Source organism: Pleurodeles waltl, chromosome 2_2, assembly GCF_031143425.1.
Source record: "Pleurodeles waltl isolate 20211129_DDA chromosome 2_2, aPleWal1.hap1.20221129, whole genome shotgun sequence".
In the NCBI taxonomy this organism is placed as follows: Eukaryota; Metazoa; Chordata; class Amphibia; order Caudata; family Salamandridae; genus Pleurodeles; species Pleurodeles waltl.
In genome coordinates, this window is record NC_090439.1 from 274,413,321 (window position 1) to 274,438,487 (window position 25,167).

A 25,167-nucleotide genomic window follows, 5' to 3' on the forward strand; every position below is an offset into this window, starting at 1 on the left:
GATAAGGAACTTTCATATTGTCTGCCTACAAGAGACATGGGCATGTAAAATTATACATATTGAGGGTTTGTTTCAGTGTCATCTCCAGCCACCTACTTCAGAATGGAACCTAATTCCCCTTATTGTCAACGTAAATGTTTTCTCTATGAGTCCAAGGAAATGTTTTGCATTATTAATTCCTATCATAATAACTTTAATCCCCATAACACAGGTGTGAGAAAGTAGCCTCTTTCTAGCATTTTGCCCTCATTTTTTGCCTGTTTGTCAGTGTTTGTCAGTGTGTTTTAATTGTGTCACTGGGAGTCTGCTAGCCAGGACCCTAGTGCTCATGGTTTATGGCCTACTTGTCAGTCTGTTTCACTGTTTTTGTCAGTATGCTTAACTGTGTCACTGGAGTCCTGCTAACCAGAACTCCAGTGCTTATGCTCTCTCCGGTTCCAAATTTCTGCCTACATACTGGTAATCCAGTATTTCATTCCAAATTGGCATACTGGACCCCCTTATAAGTCCCTAGTATATGGTACCTAGGTACCCAGGGCATTGGGGCTCTGGGGGATCCTTATGGGCTGCAACATTTCTTTTGCCACTAATAAGGAGCCCATACAAAGGCTTCTGAAGGACTGCAATTGCAGCCTGAGTGAAGTAGTGCATGCACTTTTTCACAGCCATTTTCACTGCACCAAGGGCCAGATGTAGGTAGGTTCCAAATTGCGAGTTGCAATTTGCGAGTCCCAGCGACTCGCAAATTGCAACTCGCAATTTGGAATGCAGAAGGGTGTCTCAGACACCTTCTGCGAGTCGCTATGGGGTCGCAAAGACCCACCTCATTAATATTAATGAGGTGGGTCGCAATTTGCGACCCCATAGCGATTCAGGGCATTCACGGGGATGGTGGCCTGCTGGGAACAGCAGACCACCATGTCCGTGACTGCTTTTAAATAAAGCAGTTTTTATTTTTCTAAGTGCAACCCGTTTTCCTTAAAGAAAAACGAGCTGCACTTTGAAAAAAAAAACGAAACCTTTTGTTTCGGGATTTTTCAGGGCAGGTAGTGGTCCATTGGACCACTGCCTGCTCTGAAAAATTAATTTTTGTGCCAGACACAAAGGGGAAGGGGTCCCATGGGGACCCCTTCCCGTTTGCGCCTGGGTTACCATCCACTTCAAGTGGATGGTAACTGCGCTTTCATTTGCGGTCGCAAATGAAAATGCATACCAGTGCGACTTGCAAATAGGAAGGGAACACCCCTTCCTATTTGCGACTCGGAAATGCATTTTGCAAGTCGGTTCCGACTCACAAAATGCATTTCTACATCTCAAAGTGGCTTTAGCGACTCGCAAACGGCGATTTTTCGCCGTTTGCGACACGCTAAAGCTTTGCTACATCTGGCCCCAGGTCGCTTATAAGTCACCTGTAGGTCAGGCCTTCAGACCCTGAAGGCTGCGTGCAAAGTACCTGTGTGTGAGGGCTCCCCTGCACTAGCAGAGGTGCCCCCACATTGTCCAGGCCCATTTTCCCAGACTTCGTTAGTGCAGAGATGCCATTTCAAGTTTTCACTGTACATAGGTCAATACCTATGCACAGCTTCACAATGGTAACCCTTAATCTGGCCATGTAAGGTGTCTAGCAACTGGGAATTGTACCCCAATACTGATTCCAGTATTGGTTGCACAATTCCATGCACTCTGGGGGCTCCACAGTGGACCCCCATTACTGCCATACCAGCCTTCTGAGCTTTTCCAGGCAGCCCCAGCTGCTGCCACTTCACAGACAGGCTTCTTCCCTCCTGGGTGTTGAGCAGCTCAATCCCAGGAAGTCAGAACAATGCATTTCCTTTAGGAGAGGGGTGTTACACCCTCTCCCTTTGGAAATAGGTGTTGCAGGCATGGGAGGGGTACCCTGTTTTCCCCTCACAACTATTTGACTTCACCCAAGTGGCCTCTGCCTTGCTTTGCCACTGGCATCACAACAATTCACATGAGCAGCTTCTTCTGACCTGCTTTGCCCCTCACATCACATCAGCCTCACCGAGTGGCTTTGGCCCTGCTTTGGTGCTCTCATCACATCAACCTCACACCGAGCAGCTCCTGCACCAGCACCAGCTGCCCTGCTGTGTTGCTCTCATCGGATTGACTTTTCATCCGAGCGGCCTTTGCCTTGCTTTGCCCTCATATCGCAACAACCTCACCCTAGCGGCTAATGCACTGCTTTGCCACTTTCATCTCTTCAGCTTCACCCAAGTGGCCTCTGCCTCACGCTTGCTGCTCACCCTTCTTCAATTTCACACAAGCAGCCCCTGCATAGCTCCTTCACCCGCACCTCATAAACTTCTACCCAAACAGCTCTGGCCCTGCACACCTACATCCTTCTCCTGGTAGGAGCACAACCATGGACATTGGACACCAGTGCTGACGAGTCCACAGTACCATCATTTTGACTTATTGCTCTTTTCTTGCACATTGATCTTACTACCTTTATCCTTCAAAACTAAATATTTCCGTACTATATTGAAGTTAAAAGTATCTAGATGAACAAGATTTAGTTTTCTTTATTCCCATGTTAAGTCTTTTCTGTGGTGCACCTTGTTTGATTGTTGTGTGTTTAGCATAAGTACTTTACACATGGCCTCCTATGTTAAGTCTGCCTGCTCTGTGCCACGCTACTGTCGCGTAGGCTCTCATTTTTCTAATGAGACTACTGGATTTTGAGCAGCAAGATCGTCCACGGTGTGGGAGACTGAGGGCCTGATTCCAACTTTGGAGGACGGTGTTAAACCGGCCCAAAAGTGGCGGATATACCACCTACCGTATTACGAGTCCATTATATCCTATGGAACTCGTAATACGGTAGGTGGTATATCCGTCACTTTTGGGATGGTTTAACACCGTCCTCCAAAGTTGGAATCAGGCCCTGAGTCTGACCCACTGTGGGTGACACCTGTCACCCTAAATCTGGGTTTTGCTCTGGGTAACTAGCAGTGCCTCATCTCTACCAGAAGATAGGGATGATTGGGCAGCCGAGCACATGACATATTAGGCTTCTCAGGGAAGTCTTGGTCACTCTGGTCGCATCTGGTTCTCTCATTTACAATTCAGTCTCATATATAAATGACAAAAAGAAGCAGTATAAGTTTTATTGACTGGTTTAATAAAACAACTGCATTTTAGATAGCAAAGCGTGAGCAGCAATAACCAGGACAACACAACATGACACTATTAAAATGGTGACGAGGAGAGTGAAGCATAAGAATAACACTATCATATTGTCACTAGGATTTATGGACTATTTCCTATCTAAGTCATAATCTGAGCACAGCATGTTAAGCTCTAATTCTGCCTTTCAGGTTCCCCTGGGAGGACATCAACCCTCATACCTGAGCAAAGGCCTGTGGTCTGCGTTAGCATCTGCAGCGAAGCATTCAGCAGTCAGCATACAGTCGTGGTTCCCTGGCTGGATTCTCCCTCTTAACGTGTAATGGGACTAGGAAGTGTTTTTATAATAACACAGCTGATGTTCTAAGAAAATGTCCCTATGTGAGGATGTGTATTTTCTACGAATGTTGGAGACTAAACTTCTACCACGTTCACCGGCAATGTACCGAACTGTAGCCTTGACTGAAGCACAAAGTGATCAAGAATGTCTTGTTTGAGAACATAGTGCTGGGCTAACCAAAAACAGTTACATAGATGAAAATAAAACAAGACCGTAAAACTGGTTATTGTAAAAATAACAATGCAAAGCCAAATAAAATATATCTAGATCAAAGTGCACAGCGGCCTAGTGTGTTAAACTAACGTGCATGGAGATATAACTACAATGGCTACACAACACTACCAGAGAGTGAGCACAGGCTAATTTATGATGTGTCACTAACTTGCCCTTAGTCAATCTTTGGTCCCTACCTGGACAGGGGGAATATCTCTGCCCATTAGAGACCTGGTTTCTAACACTGGTGATCAAGCATAGGACTTGTACTTGTCCAATATCTCAAAGTGATTCAGTTCACACTACAACTTCACACTTTACCTCATAGTTTTGCCCGACCTGTACCAATTGGCACTTTTCTTTTTAATTTTTTCAATTCTCCCTAATTGGCCTTTTTGGCTTTTTCTGCTAAATTATGTCTCACTCTGGAGAAGCCATACCTGAAAGTGCAGTAGTTAACTTTGAGCTGTCTAGGTTAGAATCTTAACTGCGCAGCAGCTAAAGGATTTCCATAATGACTTTTAAGTGTCTACAAAGGGTTTCACCAGGAAGGTGGCTTTGAGGGCCTGGACAAAGGCCCATGTTTCAGGAGAAGACATACCAGAGGAGGAGCAGGAAATTGTTGAGGAGAAGAAGGGCCTGATCTTAGATTCACATGAGGAAGTGGAGCATGGAAAGGGCTAACAGTTTGCCAAGAGCAAGAGTGGTTTCTACACCAGAGTACAGTGTCTCTTCAAGGAACCTGTCACCACAAGAGCAGGTGGACAGGAGGGAGGAGAGGAAACTCAGGTTGCAGCTTGCCAGGTTTGAGCAGGCCAGTGAGGAGAGCAAACTGGCTCTTGGGGAGAAGAAATTGTCCCATGAGCTTAGTTTGATAGAGCTGGACATAAGAGGCCTGGAAATGGGATCCCAAAACAGATATGGTGGCAGCATACCTTTAGTGTCTACAAGTGGGTCTACAATCCACATCCCAAAAGAGGTGGTGCCCAGTTTTAGTGTGGGAGATGACATGGATAAATGGCTAGCAGCTTATGAAGTTGCTGTAAGAGTGTACAGGATGCAAGAGAAGTTCTGGGAAGGTAGTTTTTGGTGGTACATGCCCTTGGTGAAGAGGGAAACCGTTCTAACTTTAGGGGTGGGTGACCAGACCAATTACCCTGCTATGAAAGCCATCTTAGTCAAGAAGTTTGGTCTGACACCTAAAAGATATAGGCAAAAGTTCAGGGCTAGTCGCAAACTCAACACACAAACATGGGTTAATTTTCTAGACTATGCTGGTAAGGCACTGAAAGGCTGTATGAAGGCTGGATTTTGATGGAGTATATGCTTGATAGTTGTTTTTAAGAGCTGCACTATCATCTGGTGGAAAGCAAGCTGACTGAACTGAGGAAGCTTCCTTAGGAGGCAGACATCTGGATCAGCACCAGAGTGTCCTCAAAGGTATCTGGAGGGGACTCCCAAAAGAGTGGTCAGGGTTTCCACCAAAAGAAAGAAGGGGGACATAAAAAGAAGGCATTCTCCTAAAGCCCCCAAAACAGCTCACCAGGGAAAGGGTCTGGTTCACATTCCCAATGTGGCCATCAGAAACCAAACTACCCTGACAAATATCTGCATCGCAAAACGCCAAAGTGCTATGAGTGTATCAAGTATGGAAAAAGCAAGGGGATCACAAGTGTCCAAAAATACCCTGTTCCCACTGGTGGTAAGAGCCCAGGGGTGGCTAGCATAGTGCTGGGGGAGGAGTTTGTTCTAGTTAATGTGGGGGTGATTAGTGGGGTTGCCATGGTATCCCTCGGTGACAGTGAGATGGTTGTTAAGATCCATATGCCATCAAATACAAATCCTAATTGCTGTCAAAGTCTATATTTTATATTTACAGAATTAAGGGCCTGATTACAACTTTGGAGGAGGTGTTAATCCGTCCCAAAAGTGACAGTAAAATGATGGATTTACCACCAGCCGTATTACGAGTCCATTATATCCTATGGAACTCGTAATACGGCTGGTGGTATATCCTTCACATTTGGGACGGATTAACACCTCCTCCAAAGTTGTAATCAGCCCCTCAGTCTCTTCTAGCTTTGAAACAAATTAAGTATTAGAGTAAAACATAAAGATGAAAGGCATTCAAATAAGAAGTAGACATAATAACATATACATTTGAGGTATCCTATGTGCAAATCTTTTGCACAATGAGTTTTCCAAATTCAAGAATGCAGAAATATTTCAGAACAGATCAATTCTTAGAACTATTCCAGTGTGGGTTTTTATCCTAACTCTAAAGGAAAAGAGGTTCAACATGTGGTCCAAGCAGGAAATGTACTGACCTAAAGAGACAAATATGGAGCAAAGAATATCCACAATGCTGTTGCATGCAGTCATTTGGAGGGACAAAAGTTTTTTATTTTGCCTTTCTCAACTTTTATTGCTGAGCCCAAACCTTGGGTGTTCACTGCACTAATTACATTATCATGAAGAGACAGATAACCTGTAAATATATTTTAAATTTACTTATGACAACGTATATAATACCTTTACACATAATGTATTGTATAGGTCTAGCAATAGAAATGTGATAATTGCCTTAATATTAATGTGTTAAAATCTACGAGGGTCTGAAATTTGATGGTAACTCCTTGGACTGGGGCGAGGTGGCAAATCTACCTCAGCAGCTACAAAATCATTTGCCGTCAAAAGTTATAGCTTAAGCTGGCGCTTAATGATGATGCATCTGAATTTAAGGGAGAAAATCTACCTTCAGCTCTGAAGCTTTCCTCCCGGACGACTTTGAGCTCCAAAAAGTAAATTATATAGAAAGTTAAAATCTTTGATCATTGTTACTCCCTTGGTTTACAAGACCTTTCTTTCCATGGCCCTAGCCTGCAATCATGAGAACGTTCAGGTCAACCATGAACTGAACATTGACATTGTCCCTTTGTATTCTCTTGGTTCTTTTGCCTCAAAAATATAAAAAGTAATATGTTCAGTTGCACTCATCCAATTTTAAACCTCATGGTGACTTTTTGTTCATTACGATTTTCTCTATTATTATAGATGTGCCTAGACATTTGATTTAAAAAATTTCGGTTTTTCCCATCTGAAACTCACAATTTTCATCCAGGCACACCCACATAATACCAAACCACCAGTCTGCTAAATCTGTTTGGCACTTTGTAGGGGCTATAAAGCATTACATAAAGACAACAACACAGAACAATACAATTTAATTCTAACGTCTGGTGACAACCTCCAAAAGGTGTTTAATTGCCTGTTTTCAAGATCCAGATTTCCATTTCTAGCACCTGTTTTATGAGGTGTCTGGATAGCCTTCCCATGCTTGTGATTTTGTCCACAATATGCAAGGGAAACTGAGATAGATGGAGTAGTCTTCAGCTATTCTTTCTAAAAGGCACAGGAACCTACTGTTGTGAGCCAGTTTACAGATATTTAGAGTGGAATTATGGGCCCTAAAATAGAATGGAAAGGTGCAAATTGAATAGCATTTAAAGAAGCAGACCAGATTTAAGGGCGTTCTGTCAGGAAAGCTTTGCTGTAGTCAACTCCATGAGCGCGCACATTTGTTTGTTTTACACATGTAGAGATGCATTTCTGCTTGAGTACTACTTGAAGTTTGTCACATTTCCTACGACAACATAGGTGTGGCAAAGATGTTGTCCCTTTCCTAGTCTGGAATATCCCTCCTGTGATACCAGTAGTGCTGGGCAGTCCTGCCAAGTACCACTCACTGGGGGTCAGATTAACACACTGTAGTGCTGGTGTCCGCTTCATTGCACAAAAATGCATTATTCACGCATTTCTGGCTCTCATCATCATGACGAGGAACTGTAGGATCTTGATGGCTTGTGAATTAAACTAACTCAGACAGCAACCTTTGGTCTGCTACACGTTCCTATCTCAGCAATAGTGAGCTTTTGGAGTGGTTGACTGATGGGGGTGATGTCTCCATGGCATTCACAAACAAAGATGAGGCCAGGCCGGCTTCTTTGGCCAAGTGGATATTGGAGCATCACAAAAAAACATAAACACGACAGGCTGCAGACTCTGCCTTACATGGACCAGGTGCCTTCTGTTGTTTTCTGGTTCTGTAGTTAATGATTGACGCAGACCGGCTGTTAATTTTGCCTTTACCTCTTGCTGCACCCGCCAAAACAGTAATGGGTAGCACCTCACAACGCTCCTAGTGCTTGCTAACTGGGTGGCTGTCGAATGCAACAACAGGTACAAGATGTTTTCTCCGCTGGGGAATCGGTTTCCTCTCTAGATTACCAACCCCCAGCCCAACGGATACTTTCGGAGATGCAGAGTCACTGTTGACTCAAGAGAGTCATCTTGCTAAAGTACTTCACCTCCCCTCCGGTGAAGAGACCAACACTTATTAGAATAGGAACCCCCCATTTAGTCCTGCCAAGTGTCACAGCTGTACACATAACAGAGCAGCCATCCTCAGTCTTACCGGACTCCTTTGTCCACCACACTGCCAGAGCCAACAGCAACTCAGAGGCATGCAACCTCCTGAGCACCGGAGTGCTGCAGTAACTTGGAGCACCGATGACAACTTAAAATAGTTATAGGAAGGAATATGGTGGGTTTACAGGTGTGCACAAGAAAAAGTAAGTGGTGTGATGAAAGAGGGTAACACAAGAAAGTACTTGAGGCAGGACAGAGTGAGAAGAGGAAGGAGTCAATGATGTGTGAGCAATGCAAATAGCAGATTTCAGAAAGATGTGAAAAGTGGGTGTGAATGGCTATCATTCAGAGACTGCATAGGAAGGTAATGTGAGGGGAACATGACTGATTGAGGCACTAAAAGAACCCTTTCCACAGACTTCAGTAACCCACAGAAAGGTACCTAGACACTAGTAATTGAGTTTTTTTCTCGTGAGAAAGTGTAACTCAAAGTGTCAAATATTTGGCTTTAGAATATCACTCATAAAAATAGGAATGCCACTCATCTGCATAGAAATGTCACTCATAAACAAGTTGAAAACTTGCCAGCTGTGGCTGGATTGAGATGCGCAGAGGATTGGGGAGGGTAAGGTGGAATTAGAGAGCAGGCTACCCTTGGGCATTTATAGACAGTGTGTGTGGTGTGCTGGAGATGGCAAGAAAGGTATTTCCCTCAGCATTTTTTGAAAGGGGACCTAAAGGACCACTGATTCTGTGCGGTGGTATATGAGCTTCCAAGAGGGGATGATTTGGAGGGCTATCAAGTGGTGCCACTGCATGAAGACATGCCACGTTCTCCTGGCCCTACACAATAGTACCCTGAATGGCTGAAAGCATTTATATAAAAAGATGAGTAGGTATACACTATGTGCACTATGTTGTGAGGTGCAAGGCTGCGTAACCACAGAACTCTAGTCCAATCTGGAGTCCAAGCATGAGTACTTGCACGACTTTTCAAAAGCCAGTTTAGATTACGAAATTATCTGTGTCACTTAAATTAGAGCTGCAATTAGATTAGATTAGATTAAATGCACTTGTAAAGTGCATGGCTACCCTAAGGCTTCCCAATGCTAAAAATGAGCAGTTGTGCGAGGAACAGCCGGGAGCAGTTGTAGGCAAAATTAGTAGGGGAAGAGCCAGACCTTGAGTAATTTCCTAAAATGAGGCTCACTGTTCAGAAATCTTAAATCGGAGGGGAGTGAAATCCAAAGCTTGGTTACTAGGGGGCAGATTTAAGAGCCCCTAGCACCACCGGAACGTCACTTTTCGTGATGCTCCAGTGGCGCTAACCACTGCTCCATATTTACAAGGAGATGTAACGCCACTTTTTGTGGCATTACGTCTCCTTGTCAATAGGGGCCTCTCCGATGCAGTTTTCTAGAGCAGAGGGGCCTGCAATGGGGGTTGCAGTGGGTGTTCCACTGCAACACCCATTGCAATTGACACTTCCCCAGATTTATGAAAAATCATAAATCTGTGTGTAGGAAAGTGCCCTCTTTTTTGGCCTGGTTACCCCATTTTCTGCCTGTTGTCAGTGTGTTTGACTGTATTCACTGGGATCCTACTAGCCAGGACCGCAGTGATTATGCTCTCTCCCTCCTAACTTGGTAACTGTACCTTTTTCTTCCCACAATTGGCATACTGCTCCCCCCATGTAAGTCCCTGGACATTGGGGTACCAGGGGATCTGTATGGGCTGCAGCACTTATTTTGCCACCCATAGGGAGCCCATGCGAAGAGTTCTGGAGGCCTGCCATTGCAGTCTGTATGAAACAGGTGCATGCACCCATTTTCACTACAGGTCACTGCCCCAGGTCACTATAAGTCTCGCCTATGGTAGGCCCTCTCAGCCCAGAGGGCAGGGTGCAGGTACCTGTGTGTAAGGGCATCCCTGCACAAGCAGATGTGCCCCCACAAACTCCAGGCCCATTTCTCTAGACTTTTTGAGTGTGGGGATGCCATTTTACGTGTGAGCTGGACATAGGTCACTACCTATGTCCAGCTACATAATGGTAACTCCGAACCTGGGCATGTTTCGTATCAAACATGTTGGAATCATACCCCAATACTGTTGCAAGTATTGAAAGTATGATTCCATGCACTTTGGAGACTCCTTAGAGGACCCCCAGCATTTCTACCATCAGTCATACAGAGTTTTCTGAGCAGCCCAAGCTGCTGTCACCCCATAGATGGATTTCTGCCCTCCTGCTTCTTGATCTGATCAAGCTCAGGAAGGCAGCACAAAGGATTGCTTTTGGGAGAGGGAGGTAACACCCTCTCCGTTTGGAAATAGATATGACTGGCTTGGAAAGGGTAGCCTGCCCAAGCCACTGATAGGCTTTGAATGGCATATTTGGTGCCCTCCATACATAAACCAGTTCACACTGGTTCAGGGACCGCCAGCCCCTGCTCTGGCATGAAACTGGAAAACGGAAAGGGGAGTGACCACACCCCTGTCCATTGCCACCCCAGGTGTGGTGCTCAGAGCTTCTCCAGAGGTCCCTGAGTGTTGACATCTAGTTTCCAAGGTTGGCAAGGAACTCTGGGAGCATTTGAGTGGCCAGGCCAGGCAGGTGACACAAGAGCCCCCTACTGATAGGTGCTTACCTGGCTAGATGACCAATCCCCCTTTCAGGGCTATTTAGGGTCTTTCTTTTGGGTGGGTCCACAGATTCGGCTTGCAAGACTCCAGCAGGATTCCTCTGCAACCTCTACTTCGACTTCTGGCCACTGGAACTGTGACTGGACCCTCCAGGAACCAACAACGCTGCAATCCACGAAGAAGACTCTTCTGCAACGTTCTTTCCACAACTCCTGCCAGCTGTGCAACTTTTCCCCAGCCATGCATCCTCAGAATACAGCAACTCTTCAGCCTGCACAAGAAGAAGAAGGAATCTTCCTTGGAGCGAAGGAGTCACTCTCTTGCATCCACAGGCACCTGCTGCAATGACGACTGGCTGTGTGGCTCTCCCTCCGATCTTGAGCTGCATGGATCGTACATCACAGTTGGTTGTCCGGAATAGTCCACTTGGTCCTAACTGCCAACTGTCCAACTTTGGTGGAGGCAAGCCCTTGCCTTCCCACACAGGGCCGTACCCCCTTGCACTGCATCGCTTGCAACTGCCGAGGCTTGTTTGCATCTCCTCTAAGGGATCTTCAGGTAACATGGAGCTCCAGTGCCCTGCACTTTTTCCTCCAATGCTCAGCCCTCTGCGTGGTTCTCCTGTGGCATGGGATCCCTTTCTGTAGTCCTGCGTGGGCTCCTTCTATGACTTCTGTGTCCCCCATCCTGTGGGACTCCTGGGGGTGCTGCCTCTGCTTCTGTGGACTCTGCAATTCTGAGCATTGCCTGTGACTCCCCCTCCTGGGTTGAGTCTTCTTGGGACTTGTTGGTCCCAGCAGCACCACTATTCCACTAATTGCAAGATTGCCTTTGCCAAGGCATGTTGGTAGAATTCCTGCACAGTCACCCATCTGCAATCTTTAATCCAGCATGGGACATCTTCTGCATCCATCAGGAACTTTTCTCCTGCTCCAGGGCTGCAGTGCTGACCTGTTCTTCCTCATCATCGACCAACTCCTGCAAGTTCAGCTGGGTGGGTAGAAGCTCCTACTCTTCCTGGACTCCACTGTGAGTTTTGGACTTGGTTCACTCTCTCCACAGGTCTTCTTCTTCAGGAATCCACTGCTGGTTTCTTGCAGACTTGTCTGGGTGTCTTTTGTTTCTTCTTTTTCCTCCTCTTGGGTGGTTTGGGGAAACTCCGGTGATTTACCCGTGCTTTCCTGGTTGCTGGGAGTACTGTTTTACTTACCTCTGTGGTTTTCTAGTACTTCCAGCTACCTTCTACACATTCCACTTACCCAGGTGGGGGTCCTGTGTTCACATTCCATTTTTTTTGTATATGGGTGGGCTCCCCCTAGGGTCACTATTGGTTATTGCTATTTGCACTCTTTTCTAACATTTTCTATGCCTATTTCTGATTACTTGTCTATATATAGTCTATTACTTACCTCCAACTGGAAGGCTGTCATTCTAGTATTTCAAAGCACCTTCATTTTTGTACAACTGAGTGTTTTCTTTCATGTGTGTAAGTTCTATGTGACTACAGTGGTATTGCATCAGCTTTGCATGTCTCCTAGATAATCCTTGGCTGCTAATCCACAGCTACCTCTAGAGAGCCTGGCTTCTAGACACTGTCTATAATTCACTAAGAGGGAATACCTGGACATAGTATAAGGTGTAAGTATTAGGTACCCACCACACACCAGGCCAGCTTTCTACACTGTGGCAGCGCCAAAGCGTTAGCATGGCAAAACAAAGAGAAATGCTTTTATTCCTCCTCGTTTTTTGCTTCTTCTATGTGTGCTGCACTCTGCGCTAAAGGGTGCAAGAAAAGTGGCTCTGCACTGCGTGCAGAGCCACTTTTCTTAAATATGCCCCTAAGTACGCAAACGACCAGCATTCTCATTGTTCTTCACAGAAAGGCCTGTAGTGAATTGTTTTGCGACATCCTCACTTTAGGACTGCACTTCATACTTGGAAAAAGATGCAGCACAGGATGATTCTTTAATCTCAGTGTTCGTGTTGGGAGTAGTCAGTACAACCACAAAAAAAATGAATGCAACGTGCCAAGCCAAAGAGTTTACACAAGATAGAACATATTGGCCCTCATTCTGACCTTGGCGGTCGGCGGAGAGGCGGCGGTCGGACCGCGAACAGACCGTTGGTCAGAAAAATGGCATTCTGACCGCGGCGGTCACCGCCGCGATCGACCGCCACTTCCCCACTCCGACCGCCACGGCGGTCATGACCGCCGGGCTGGAGTTTGCGCACTCCGGCCCGGCGGTCGTCCCAAGACCGCCAACGGTATCATGACCCTGCCTACCGCCGCGGTTTCTTGCGGTCGGGAACCGCCATGCGAACCATTGCGGTAAGCACTATCGGGGCCAGGGAATTCCTTCCCTGGCACTGATAGGGGTCTCCCCCACCCCCCACTACCCACCCGAGTCCTCCCCCCACACCCTCCACCCCCCTGCCACCCCCCAGAGGTGGTACGAACCCCCTCCCCACCCCCACCCCGACATGCACATACATGCACCCCGACATGCACACACCCCCAACATGCACATATACACACCCCCTACACACACATACACAACGGGGACACATACCCGCACACATACATGCAGACATGCGCACCTGCCGAACAGCACACATTACCCATAGACACAGCAGCACCCCCCGCCCGCATACACGCACTCACACACCCCCTCTACACACTCACACGCACACCCCCATGCACGCCCACATCACACAACACCCCCCCTCCCCCTCCCCTCACGGACGGTCAACTTACCTTGTGCGTTGGTCCTCCGGGAGGCGACGGGAGCCATGGGGAGGTGACCGCCAACAGAACACCGCTAACAGAAGACCGCCACACAGATATGTGGGTCGTAATTCTGTGGGCGGTGTTCTGCTGGCGTGGCGGTGGAGGTTGACCAGTCTCCACTTTTCCGCCGACCGCCAGTGTGGCTGCTGGCGGTTTCCCGGCGGAACGCTCCCAGCGGTCGGAATGCGCACAGCGGCATACCGCCGCGGTCAGCGGTCTTCACCGCGGCGGTAACTCGGCGGTCTCGCGAAAAGACCGCCAAGGTCAGAATGAGGGCCATTGTATTTTACAGAGGATGTCAGCCAGTTTAACCGTGAAATTGCGTCTTATTAGAAAACTCCTAAACGTGATGACTGCACCATGAGCGTGTGGTATTCGGCAATTTCTTAAGGTTGACAGGAGCTTAAGAAAGACGCTTAGGTTCAAAACACATTTATAGTGTAATGCTGGTTATTGAGAATTTCTTGTTATTGCCGCATCCTAAGCTTCCGTAGACCAGTGATAAAATGTTGTAGGGTAGGTTGTTGGCAGCTTTTACACTACCTGAAGCTTGCATTTTGAGTTATAATTCTCCATGTGTTTATTATATACTAGGAAGGAAACGTTAACATCCAGCAAGTTTTTTGTGGTATTTTTGCTTGGACATGTAGTCAGTACAAACTGTAATGCGGAACAAGTTGTCTTTTCCTCTGCACCATCTTTCATAAGAGCTGTGCCATATTTTAAGAAAACAATAACCCCAGTTCACCTACATACATGAAATATATTGACAAGTGGAAGAGAATAGTCTGATGATGGCTTTTTCACATCTCTGTTCATTGTTTCATAAGTCCATGTCAATGCAGCCTAACCAATATTTTGCAATGTGTTGTGACTTGGAGTGTCTTTAGAAGTCGATCTTGTTCATTGCTCTTGTATTTAGAAATTCGAATGTGGCTAATGCAGAACTGGCCATCTTCATTAACCCCTTCACTGCTGCCCCCACCCCCCACGCTAGAGCCCTTTCTTTTAGGTATTTGAGGTAGTTTTCGCTTAGGGCTCCTTAATTTATTTCCACATAAGATATTTACCCCAGATTTACTTTCTGTTTTTCAAACATCCTGGTGATTCCAAAATACCCTAGGTTTGTGGATTCCTCTGGAGAGGAGTGAGCAAATAGGAAAAATATAGCTAAGTTTTGTGTTTTGGCGGAAAAATACAAAAAAAAAACATGCTCTGGATAAAAGTGTCTGTTTTATTCCCTAAAAAAAGCATCTATGAACGGGTGGCTGTGCTAAAGTCACCATCTTTCCAGCTTTCAGGAAGATACAGAGCAGAATAAAAAAACACTTTTACCACAGTTTTGGCATTTTCAATGAGGTAGCCCATTTTTCTTATTTTTGGCGCTCTCAAACTACTTCAAGTCTATTGTGGAAACCAGTGTGAAACCCATGGGTGATCCAGAAAACCTATAGATTTTTTAAAAGAAGACAAAATCATAATTTCAGCAAGGGGTCATAGGTGTAGATCCCTGAAGGTTTTCCCAAAGGAACTGTTGAAATAATGAAATATTGCAAATGAGTTGGAAACAGCTGGCCATTTGTAAAAATGTTTTCATCTGTAATTTTTGTCACAATGACAGACTTACAAAAGCAACATACCATTATCTCTGCTGGACCCTTTTGGTCATTTTAATATATATGGTTTGCAATTTCTACAAGAACACAAAGTACATAGAGCTAACAACTGAGCTGCACCAGGTGGTTTTTCATTGTTCACCTAGTGTAGACCAATTCATATGGTGAAATACATAGAGTGTAAATAGGTATCAAGGAAACCAGTGTATTTCTGAAATAGGCACAAGATGTGGAGTTTAGGTACAGTAGCTATTTTTACATTTCTGAGTTTGTGGGTACCCATACTAGCATACACTTTAAGAGGGTATTTCTCAATTGTCTTCTTTCTTACACATTGGCTTGCATTTGGAAGGCACAAATGTAGCGAAATCCGGTTGCTATCAGCAAATGTTCTGTTATTCTATGCTCCCACATGCCTTTAAATAAAATTGGTAGATAGTCCACTTGTGTGGGTAGGCCTAGTATCTGCAGGAGTAAAGAGCCCAAAATGCATCATGGACATTACATTTTTCTGCAGAAAATTGACCTTTTTTTGCAAGATGGGTGGCTGTGGATTTGGTCACTAGTTTAGCCAGCACTTAGCGTAATCTAGAAACTTGCATTTTTTAGAAAACTAGACACCTGAGAGAAACTAAAGCACACATTTACCTCACATTTCTGGGAGGGAAAGTTCTGGAATCTGTGGGAAATTACAAACTTCAGTTCACCTACCAATCCTCCAAGTCTCCTGATAAAACGGTACCTCACTTTCATGTCTAAGCCTAGTGCCTGCAACAGGAAACAGCCCAAAATACAATGTTTTTAATGAAAGTTGGAGGTTTCCGGGGCATTGTGGGTCACAAAATGTTGTGGGATCCACCTGAAGCAACTCACCCTGCTCTCCCAGGTTTTCCAGTTTTCAGAACTGTCTGGGCCTGGTAGGTTTTCCCAGGTGGCAGCCTATCCAAGCACAAAAGTGAAGGCAATCAGGATTGCAAGTGGGACGATATTGGAAGTTAGCCACACTCTCCTGGACGATATCTAAAAACAACATCCAAAAGAATCAGAGTACCTCTGGATAGGCTGTTGAGATGAGATTCTTTAGTCTACAAAGGAGCAGAAAGACTGACACTTTAGGGGGGAGGTAGGGGCATGATGTTAAGTTGTGCCAGACCCACCCCAATATTTCATTTTAAAACAGTATTCCTGCCAAAAAGTGGCTTTTTACCTCCCTAGGGGCAAAATGGGGGCACTCCTTCTGTCTGCCCCCCGGAGGGGCGGGGGGAGGACAAAAAGAGTGTTTGGTCTTTTTTAGGGTTGGGGTGTGGCCAATCTCTGACAACTGATCTCACATCATACTCATGCTCAGTGGCAATTAGTGGCAAAAAAAACAGGTAGGACAAAGGGCGATTATGGAACCCACTGACAGGCACTATTTAAAACCAGCAATGCCCTTAGGCTTAAGGCCATAGCTCTCAATCCTGGTCCATTTTAAACATTGTTTAAAATGGGCCAGGATTGAGAGCTATACAGTTGAGACTGAAGGCACTGAGTTTATCACAGTGCCTGTCAGTGAGTTAAATTAAATATAAATTAAGAAATAAAGATTCACTTATTCACTGCTCCTCTTTTATCTCAGCAGTCGGTGGCTCCTCCTGTACAAGCAGAAAACTCCTAGAGCCTCATCCAACTCCCCTCCACCAGTCCTGGTGCAGCTCTCCTGCTGCTCAGACAGCATGAGATAAGCACTGGGATTGGCTGGAGCATGCCGGTTTGAAGCTCCTTGAAGCACTGGGAGCCTGTGCATTATCTCCACCTAGCTGTCTGAGACAACTTGGGTTGGAGTGTTTAAAGTACTCATGTCAGACTGGCCGTTGCAAGCCATCAGGCCATAGCGAAATACACACTTTAAACTGAAGTGCACACTATTCCTTCCGATTGTTGCCCACACTCAGACTAAGCTCTGCCAGCAAGAAAAACAAAATGTTAGTCAATCTGTTTTATTACCATTTTATTTTTTGTGTTTCTTGCTCTTCAGCAGTGGGGGGATGCTCCTCCACTCTCATGGAGGCACCGCCACTGTTCACGCTTCATTTTGTGACAGAGTGTTTGCACTAAGCTCACCAAGAATTAAATTTAAATAAGACCTTCAACTGAATAATTGTCCTGCCTCTCTTTAATTTACTATTAAGATTGGCTCACAACTGCTTGATTAATTTTTCTTAATGGGTCCTTCTTAACCCTATTAACAACTTTGGTCCTGAGGATGGTCTTGCGTGCATACAGTATATGAGACTGAACTTTAACGCTGATCCACCTCTCAATTGCAACAGATTGGACCCTTGACTGTTGAATATATTTTGTGGACTTTCACTTAGTTGCTATAAGAGTGGACCTTTGCATATGTTAATCTACGAACTACGGATAGATTCCTTTGTAATTTTTATAATATAATTAATACATGTAGGGTTCTCTTTTTCTTCATATTTTGTTGCGTAATTGATCTAATTTATGTATTTCTTTTCAAATATATGTCTGAAACAAATGCTTGTTGGTGTACCCTAGTTTTTTTTTTTTTCTTGTTTCTGTTTTTGCCTTGCTGTGTGTAGTTCTCATTTTCTGATATCACATTTTTTAAAATAATACCTTTTGATTAAAACGGCTTGGAATAGATTCCTTTCAGCAATATTACTTTTCACAATCTCAGCGTGCAACATTGCATCACTTTGTTTTGCCCCAAAGGCAAAATCCCTTGTGTCAGGTGGACTTTTTATCCATTCTTGGGGCTGATTTGGAGCAACCTTCACAACTGGGACTAACCTATCTGCATCCAGGAAGGCAGAAAGACACTATAGACCCTTTTTGGGCAAGGGTATAGCTCAATGGCAGGGAAGGCGGCCCCCTCCTTCTGTTTGTTTTGGCTTATTCTTTAAATCCCTGATGCTCAATGGGCTGGCTGTACCCCAGGGGACAGATTGGGGTCAATACCCCTATCTCCCCTGGGGGTAGGGAGGCAGAAGACTAAAGGGGGGATGCGTGGTGGAAGAGAGCATGGGCCCATGCCCTGAGGGCCATCCCCACCCAAAACAAATGCTGCATTAATGCAGTCCCTGGTGTCTAGTGTGTTGTCTGCCCACCTGTCAGGGCAGATTGGGGGTAATCTTCCCCATCTGTCCATCCCAACAGGGCAGAAAGACTTGTTTAGGGGTTGGGGGCATGGCCATGACAATGATGGGCAGTCCCCAACTCTGTATTTTTTTTAAATAAACTCTGGTGCCTTGTAGCCTTTCTACCTCCCTCTGGGGAGGGGTCAGATTGGGGGTAATCACTGCATCTGCTTCCCCAGGGGAGCAGAAAAACTGTCAGTATAGTTTATTAAGTTGTGGGGGCATGGCCATGCCCATAGTGGGAAACTACCCCCCCCCTATATTTTTATTAATGTATCTAGGGGTCTTTCTGTCCCCTTCAGGAGGCAGATTGGCAGTAATCTCCTCCATCTGCCATCCGGAGGGGTCAGAAAGACTGCTAGCATTGCTTTTGGTGAGGTGGTGCATGGCCAGGGCCATGAAGGACTGCCCCACCTCTATATTTTTTAGACCTCCTTGTGCCAAGTGGGAATTCTGCCCTCCCAGGGGGAAAAGAGACTGCAAGCATATTTTTTTTGTTGGGTGGGGCATGGCCATGCCCATGATGGTCATCCTGCCCTTCCCTATTTTTTTAAGTTCCAGGTGTCTAGTGGACTTTCTGCCCCCGAGGGGAAGATTGGGAGTAATCACCCCCATCTGCCCCCAAGGGGGGCAAAAAGACTGCTAGTATATTTTTTTTAAGGGTGGTAATGGCCAGCCCCTACCCATATTTTTTTGTTGGGTGAAGCATGGCCATGCCCATGATGGGCAGCCCGCACTCCTATTTTTTTAAGTTCCAGGCGTCTAGTGGACTTTCTACCCCCATGGGGGTGGGGGCAGATTTGGAGTAATGAAAGACTGCTAGTATATTTTGATGAGGGTGGGGGAATGGCCATGCTGATAATGGGCAACACCTACCCATATATTTATTTATTTATTATTCCCTGGTGTCTAATGGGCTGTCGCCCCCCCCCTCGGGCAGACTGGGAAGGTAGTTACCCCATCCACCCCCCAGCAGGGGAAGTAAGTCTGTCAGCACATTTTATTTGGGGTAGGGGCAGGCCAATACTCATGACGGGAACCCACTGGCCCTGTTTTTTTTATATTAAGCCCTGGTGTCTAGTGGCCTTTCTGCTCCCCCGGGAGACAGATTGGTAGGAATCATCCCATTCATCTCTGGGACAGCAAAAAGACTGTCAACATATTTTATGGGGATTTTATGGGGATTGGAGGCATAGTCATGCCCATGGTGGGGAGTTTCCACCCCCTTAATTTGTTTCAAATGTCACTGGTGTCTAGTGGGCTTTTTGCCACCTATGGGCGAAGATTGGGGTTAATCATCCATGCTGTTCCCTGGGGGGGGGGGCAGAAATACTGTTAGCATATTTTGTTGGGGACATCTGTGGGGGAGGAGGGGGTGAGAAAGTCATCCAGCACTTTTTTTTCAATGGGGTGGATGCACGGCCATGCCCATGGTGGACAGCCTGCACCTCTATATTTGTTATAGCTCCCTGGTGTCTAGTTGGCTTTCTGACCCCCTGGGGGGAGCAAATAAACTGTCAGTATATTTTTGGGTGGGTTGGGAAGGAATGGGGCCATGACTATGCCCATGATGGTCAGCCCCCACTCCTCTATTTTGTTTTAGTCCCTGGTGTCTAGTGGGTCCTGTGTCACCACCCAGAAATATTTTGTTGGGGGGGGGGGCATGGCCATTCCCATAATGGACAGATCCTATCCCTATGTATATTCTTTACATGTTCCCTGGTGTCGGGTTGGCTTTCTGCCCCCCTTGGGGGCAGATTTAGGTAATTACCCCATCCACCCCCCAGAGGGGACAGAAACACTGTAAATATCAAATGTAATAGGGGGACTACAGGCCCTTGCCTAAGAGGCTGGTGCTTGGGAATTGCTCCCCTGTGCAAATCTCCAAACAGGTATCGACTGGGCAGGCATTTAATTGGAAAGCAGAGGTTCCTCCCTTTGCAAGGATACCTCTCCAGCATTAATCAGTGCTGGGGGGCTGAAATATGCCCCTGAACACTGATGCAATGAAAATGAAACAAGCTCATGGGCTAGTTTTACTTTCACTGTAGTGTAAAGATATAAGCTTAGTCTGTGTGCTGATCGTCATTACACTAAAGCCTAAAAAAAGACTCAGGCTGCTTGGGAAACTCTTCCAAAGCAGTCCAAGTTTAAAATATTATGAAGGAATTCCTCTGGTGCTCTGTATCAGAGGGGTCTTTATTTACCACCCCATCATCGGCCAATGGCCGACAGACATACTGAGGAGGTAGTGCGGGTGTCGAGCATTGACTGAAACCCACACTCATAGAGTTAAAGGCTCTAATGCTAGTCTTGTGCTGGTTTAGGTCTGTTTCACTGTAGGGTTTGTGATCCTCCTTATCTGCATCAGAAAAGTACACATACATAACATATGTACTTGATGTATATACATTATGTACAATGCACTAATATGTTGTAAAAACGTAATAATATAATTATAAAAGTAACAACAATAGTAAAATGATAAAAATAATAATAGTCATTATCATCATCATCATAAATTGAGCTGCAGCTCTTTCTTTCTAACCACTAACCAAACAAGCCCTGACAAGCACATATGTGCACATGGTGGTCAGGGCAGTGTATAGATGTACTAGGGACACCCTATCCAGGCTCCTCCAGAAATCCCACTAGACCACTCAAGGCACACCAATCTGCCTGCACACCATCGGCTAAACCCACAATACAACTAGCACCTAATGAGCCCCAGAGAGCACGGAAAAAAAAAAAAAAAAACTGAAAACTTAGTTACAAAACTAAGCATAAATTCTGGAGAAAACATGATTTAACATTTAGACAACTTAGGCAGGAGCATTGAAGTAATAAGCACCCAGTACTAGCTTGTTTGATAAAGGGGAACACGTTTTGAGAGGTATCGGAAAAATTAGGTAAGTGGCAACAGGAACTTACATTGTCAAGAAAAATTGTAATCATATATTTCTGTGTGATTTTAGAAAATTTGGGCATGGCAATAGGTCGCTAAAAGGATGCAATTGCCAAAAAATGAATATGGTGTGAAAGGTATGCAACTGGCTTTCTGAAAGCTAGATTTCCTGTTGCAGCCACTCCCATGTAAAAAAAAATAGCAAAACAAATCAAGAAGATGGTAGCATAAATTGTTAAAGAGTTCAAAATGTAATGCAGGGAAAATATCAGTTCCAAATAGGATCTTCCCTTATTTAAATAAAGCATCTAAAGAAGATAAGGGGAAATTCTGAGTAGAAGGTGTCAGTCTGAAGTGAACCTAATTAAGGTTTAGGGTAAGTAAAAGACTTAAGATCTCAATATTCTAACTCAAGTACTGGAATATGATTTAAGGAAAGGTCCTCTTTCCACAGAGTCAGGACAGGACCACCTACCAACTATTCTAAGACACACAATTAAAACATTGTATTCTGTCTCCAGAACGTTTTTCCACCAACTCCTCTAAACTGGAATAAACCAGGTTGTGCCATCTCCTTGAAACCGGTAAACTCCCCTCAATCCGATCATCGAACAAAAGCACACGCATCTGCACAACCTTGGAATTATCATTGGTCCAGACTGCAGGGTACAAGAAGATCTTTCTCATTCCCAAGTACAGTTTGAATCATAACAACTTTCAGTTCGTCCTATATGCTTTCTCTAATAGAAAAACAGTGAGCTGCTCTTCTACCTAGCATTGGTTATCTTGCTGCTGCAACCAGAAGAAAGACATGAAAGGTCAGTTCAAATCATTCATTATGTTAACAATGAAAGGTTGGTGAACAGCTGAGGCCTACTTGCAATTGTTCCAAAGTTAAGGATCTGCATTTGCTTAACATGAATATAACATAGATTCAATGATTATACTTTAATCGCGCAAAGTGTGGTTTCTTTATTTGTGTTTATCTGCACATTAACACAAGGATTAACATATGATTAATATAGCCTTAGAACCCGCCGTAGCGGGCTCTACCGGCTATTAAAGGCCCTTTCCCTTGTTAAATGCCCTCGCATAGCCTGTAGAGCCCGCTACGGCGGGTTCTAAGGCTATTAGAACATTCTGCCACTCAGGGCAGAATGTTGTATTAAAAAAAACAAATTGCTCACGGAGCCCGAGGGGATTAAAATCCTTTGTCCTCTATCATCTTCCCTTCGATTTGTTATATCTGATTTTGTAAAAAATAACTTTTATTTGCCTGCCATTCTTTAGTCAGATTGATATGTGCTTTCTTGTTTGTTTTTAATGAGCTAGGCAGGCAGCTTAACCACTCTGATACAACAATTAAGTAGAAGTTAAACTATTGTAATTACAACACATTGTGATCCTAATTGGTATGAAAGATGCTCAATAGGAATGTCCTGATGCAAGATAATTTTTCAACAATGTAAATAGAAAGCAGACATATTTTATTTATTTATTTATTTATTTATGCATCTTTTTAAAGCGCACTATCACTTATGCACAGCCTATTTTAACACAAAACCTTCATAGTATCCAATACAAGGACACCAACCAGCTCACACAGCATAATGAGTATAACCATGTTTTGACAAACTGGCAGAATTTTCATAGAACTAGTAGAGTGCTAATGGATGATGGTAGTGAGATCAATAGGGAAGGTCCTAGGATCTGGAGGGATCTTCGTTCCCAGCTGTGGAGTTTACATTTCAGGACTGTGAAAGTAGGATTCAAAGAAGACTTCAGAAGGCAGCTGAGTGCATTTTTTGTCAATTTTTCAGATAAAAAAGAAGTGATGAAGCCATAGGATGCTCTACACATAAGGTAAGAAGTTTTGAACTAGATGTCTTTATTGATTTCATGATCAAACCTTTCTAGGTATAAAATGAGCCTAACTGCTGCTTTTTCAGTTTTTTTTTTAAAATGAGCTGAAGATTTCTTTGGCAAGCATAGGTTACTCCGGTTTTGACTGAAAAGCACATTGGCTATTATTACTTAGGGAGAGAATGATAGGTATGGAGAAACTCCCTGTAGCTGATTTAAATGTAAAATGTAGGATTACATTATCTGGCATTCACCTGATAATTTCAAGTCAAGTATGATCACAACAATAGAGGTGGAGGCCAATGCGTAAGGGCAGGCGGCCAGTGTATATCATAAAGAAGAATTTCATCTATTTATCTTACTGAAGACTTAAAGAATAGCTCTTTTTCAGAGGCTTACTGGGGTTTAATTTGACAACATTTGCCTTCAACCAATTTTGAGCAGTTTCCAGTACTGGCAATAGATTAGATATAATCTCGGAGGGATTATTGGAAAACCCACAAAGGAGTTGGGTGTTGTTGACACAAAAATATGACTTCACCTGAAACTTCTCTAACAGTAAGGGTAAGATGCAAAGTACAGAATAAATAAAAGGGGGGGAGATTATGTCTCCGTGAGGAATTCCTGATGTGAGAGGCTTCACTGAGGAGCAAAACTGTCTGAGATGGATTGACTGAGAACTGTTTGATTGAAAAGAGATTATTTAAACAAGTGTAGTGCCCTTGATTATAAAGCATGTGTAAAGACAACAAGGTCCTTCAAGGTGTCACTAATTTCACTAAGTAATGAAACCAGTTAAACTGATTCAGAGATAGCTAAGAATCATATCTAATTATAATACATATACACAGCAATTTGAAGGAGACCTTAACTTATTTGATTTTTTTATATAAGTAAACATTAGTTGATCCAATAATTAATTATACAGAGCAACTCTATATTCATCTAATTGCTCTCTGCAATGAGTGGCCACACTGTGCTGGTAAGTGAGAGCAACAACTAAAAAAAAGCTTATGATTGTGATCAGTGAGAATGACTGTAGACCAGAAGACAGCCAGCAAACCCATGCAACCATAGAATATCCAGAGCATATAAACATTTTGTTTGTGATTGGAACTGAAATGATTCACAAGGCTTCTGGCTGGTCATCATAATTTCAAAACAGTTGTTTTGCTGTTATTGTTGACACCTGACTAAGAAACAGCAAATCTAGGGTCATCATCAGGACAAACTAAATTTGAGAGCACATAGTTGATCCTATGGGGTAATAAAAACCTATGCAAACAGTAATTACACAAAACAATAACATCTGGCCTGTAAAAAGAACAAAGGTGTCCTTGAAGAAAAAGATTGTAAACCGTGATTCCAGATTAGAGATATCCCTGTAAAACAAACATGCAACACAGTATTAGGTAAAGGTAGGAAAAGTGCAAGTTGTTAGTGAGGTGCAGGACAGACCTAGGCAACACATGGAGCAGTTGCAGGTTTGTGTACTTATGAGAGTAAATATGAATATTAATGGCACACATGAGAATAAAGGATTTGTAAAAAGTAAATCTTGTAAAGAAACTTCCAGAATGTGTAATTACTTGTGGGAATTCACAAAGGATCTGGAGAACCCAAGTGTGTAAGAAGAAATAAGACCATAAATTGTGGAATCAGCTGTAAGAGAAGGGGCCCCCCCAAATCCCAGAAAACAGTGAAAGGAATACTGAATGAAACATCTAAGCAAAAATCTTGCAAGTTGCTAGAGGTAAAACCAAAGAGCACAAACTGTGTTAAATATGTACTCAATATTCGTTAGCCTTTAATTGTCAGCATGTGTGGGGAAGACGCAAAGGCATAGAAGGTGTCCATTCACAAAAATAACTCATTCACACCCCAAAGTGAGGTGTGCCAGAACAGAATTAAGCCATGGATTGAATCTCAAAATTATCACAAAGTGTCACAACACAGGAGATGTGCATACTTGTTAAGCTTCACAACTCACAAAACCAAGTAAATTCATTTATAACTATAGGAAGCTGTGCAACGCTTGTGGCTATTGTTCACCCTGTTCGGTGCTTTGAAATATGCTG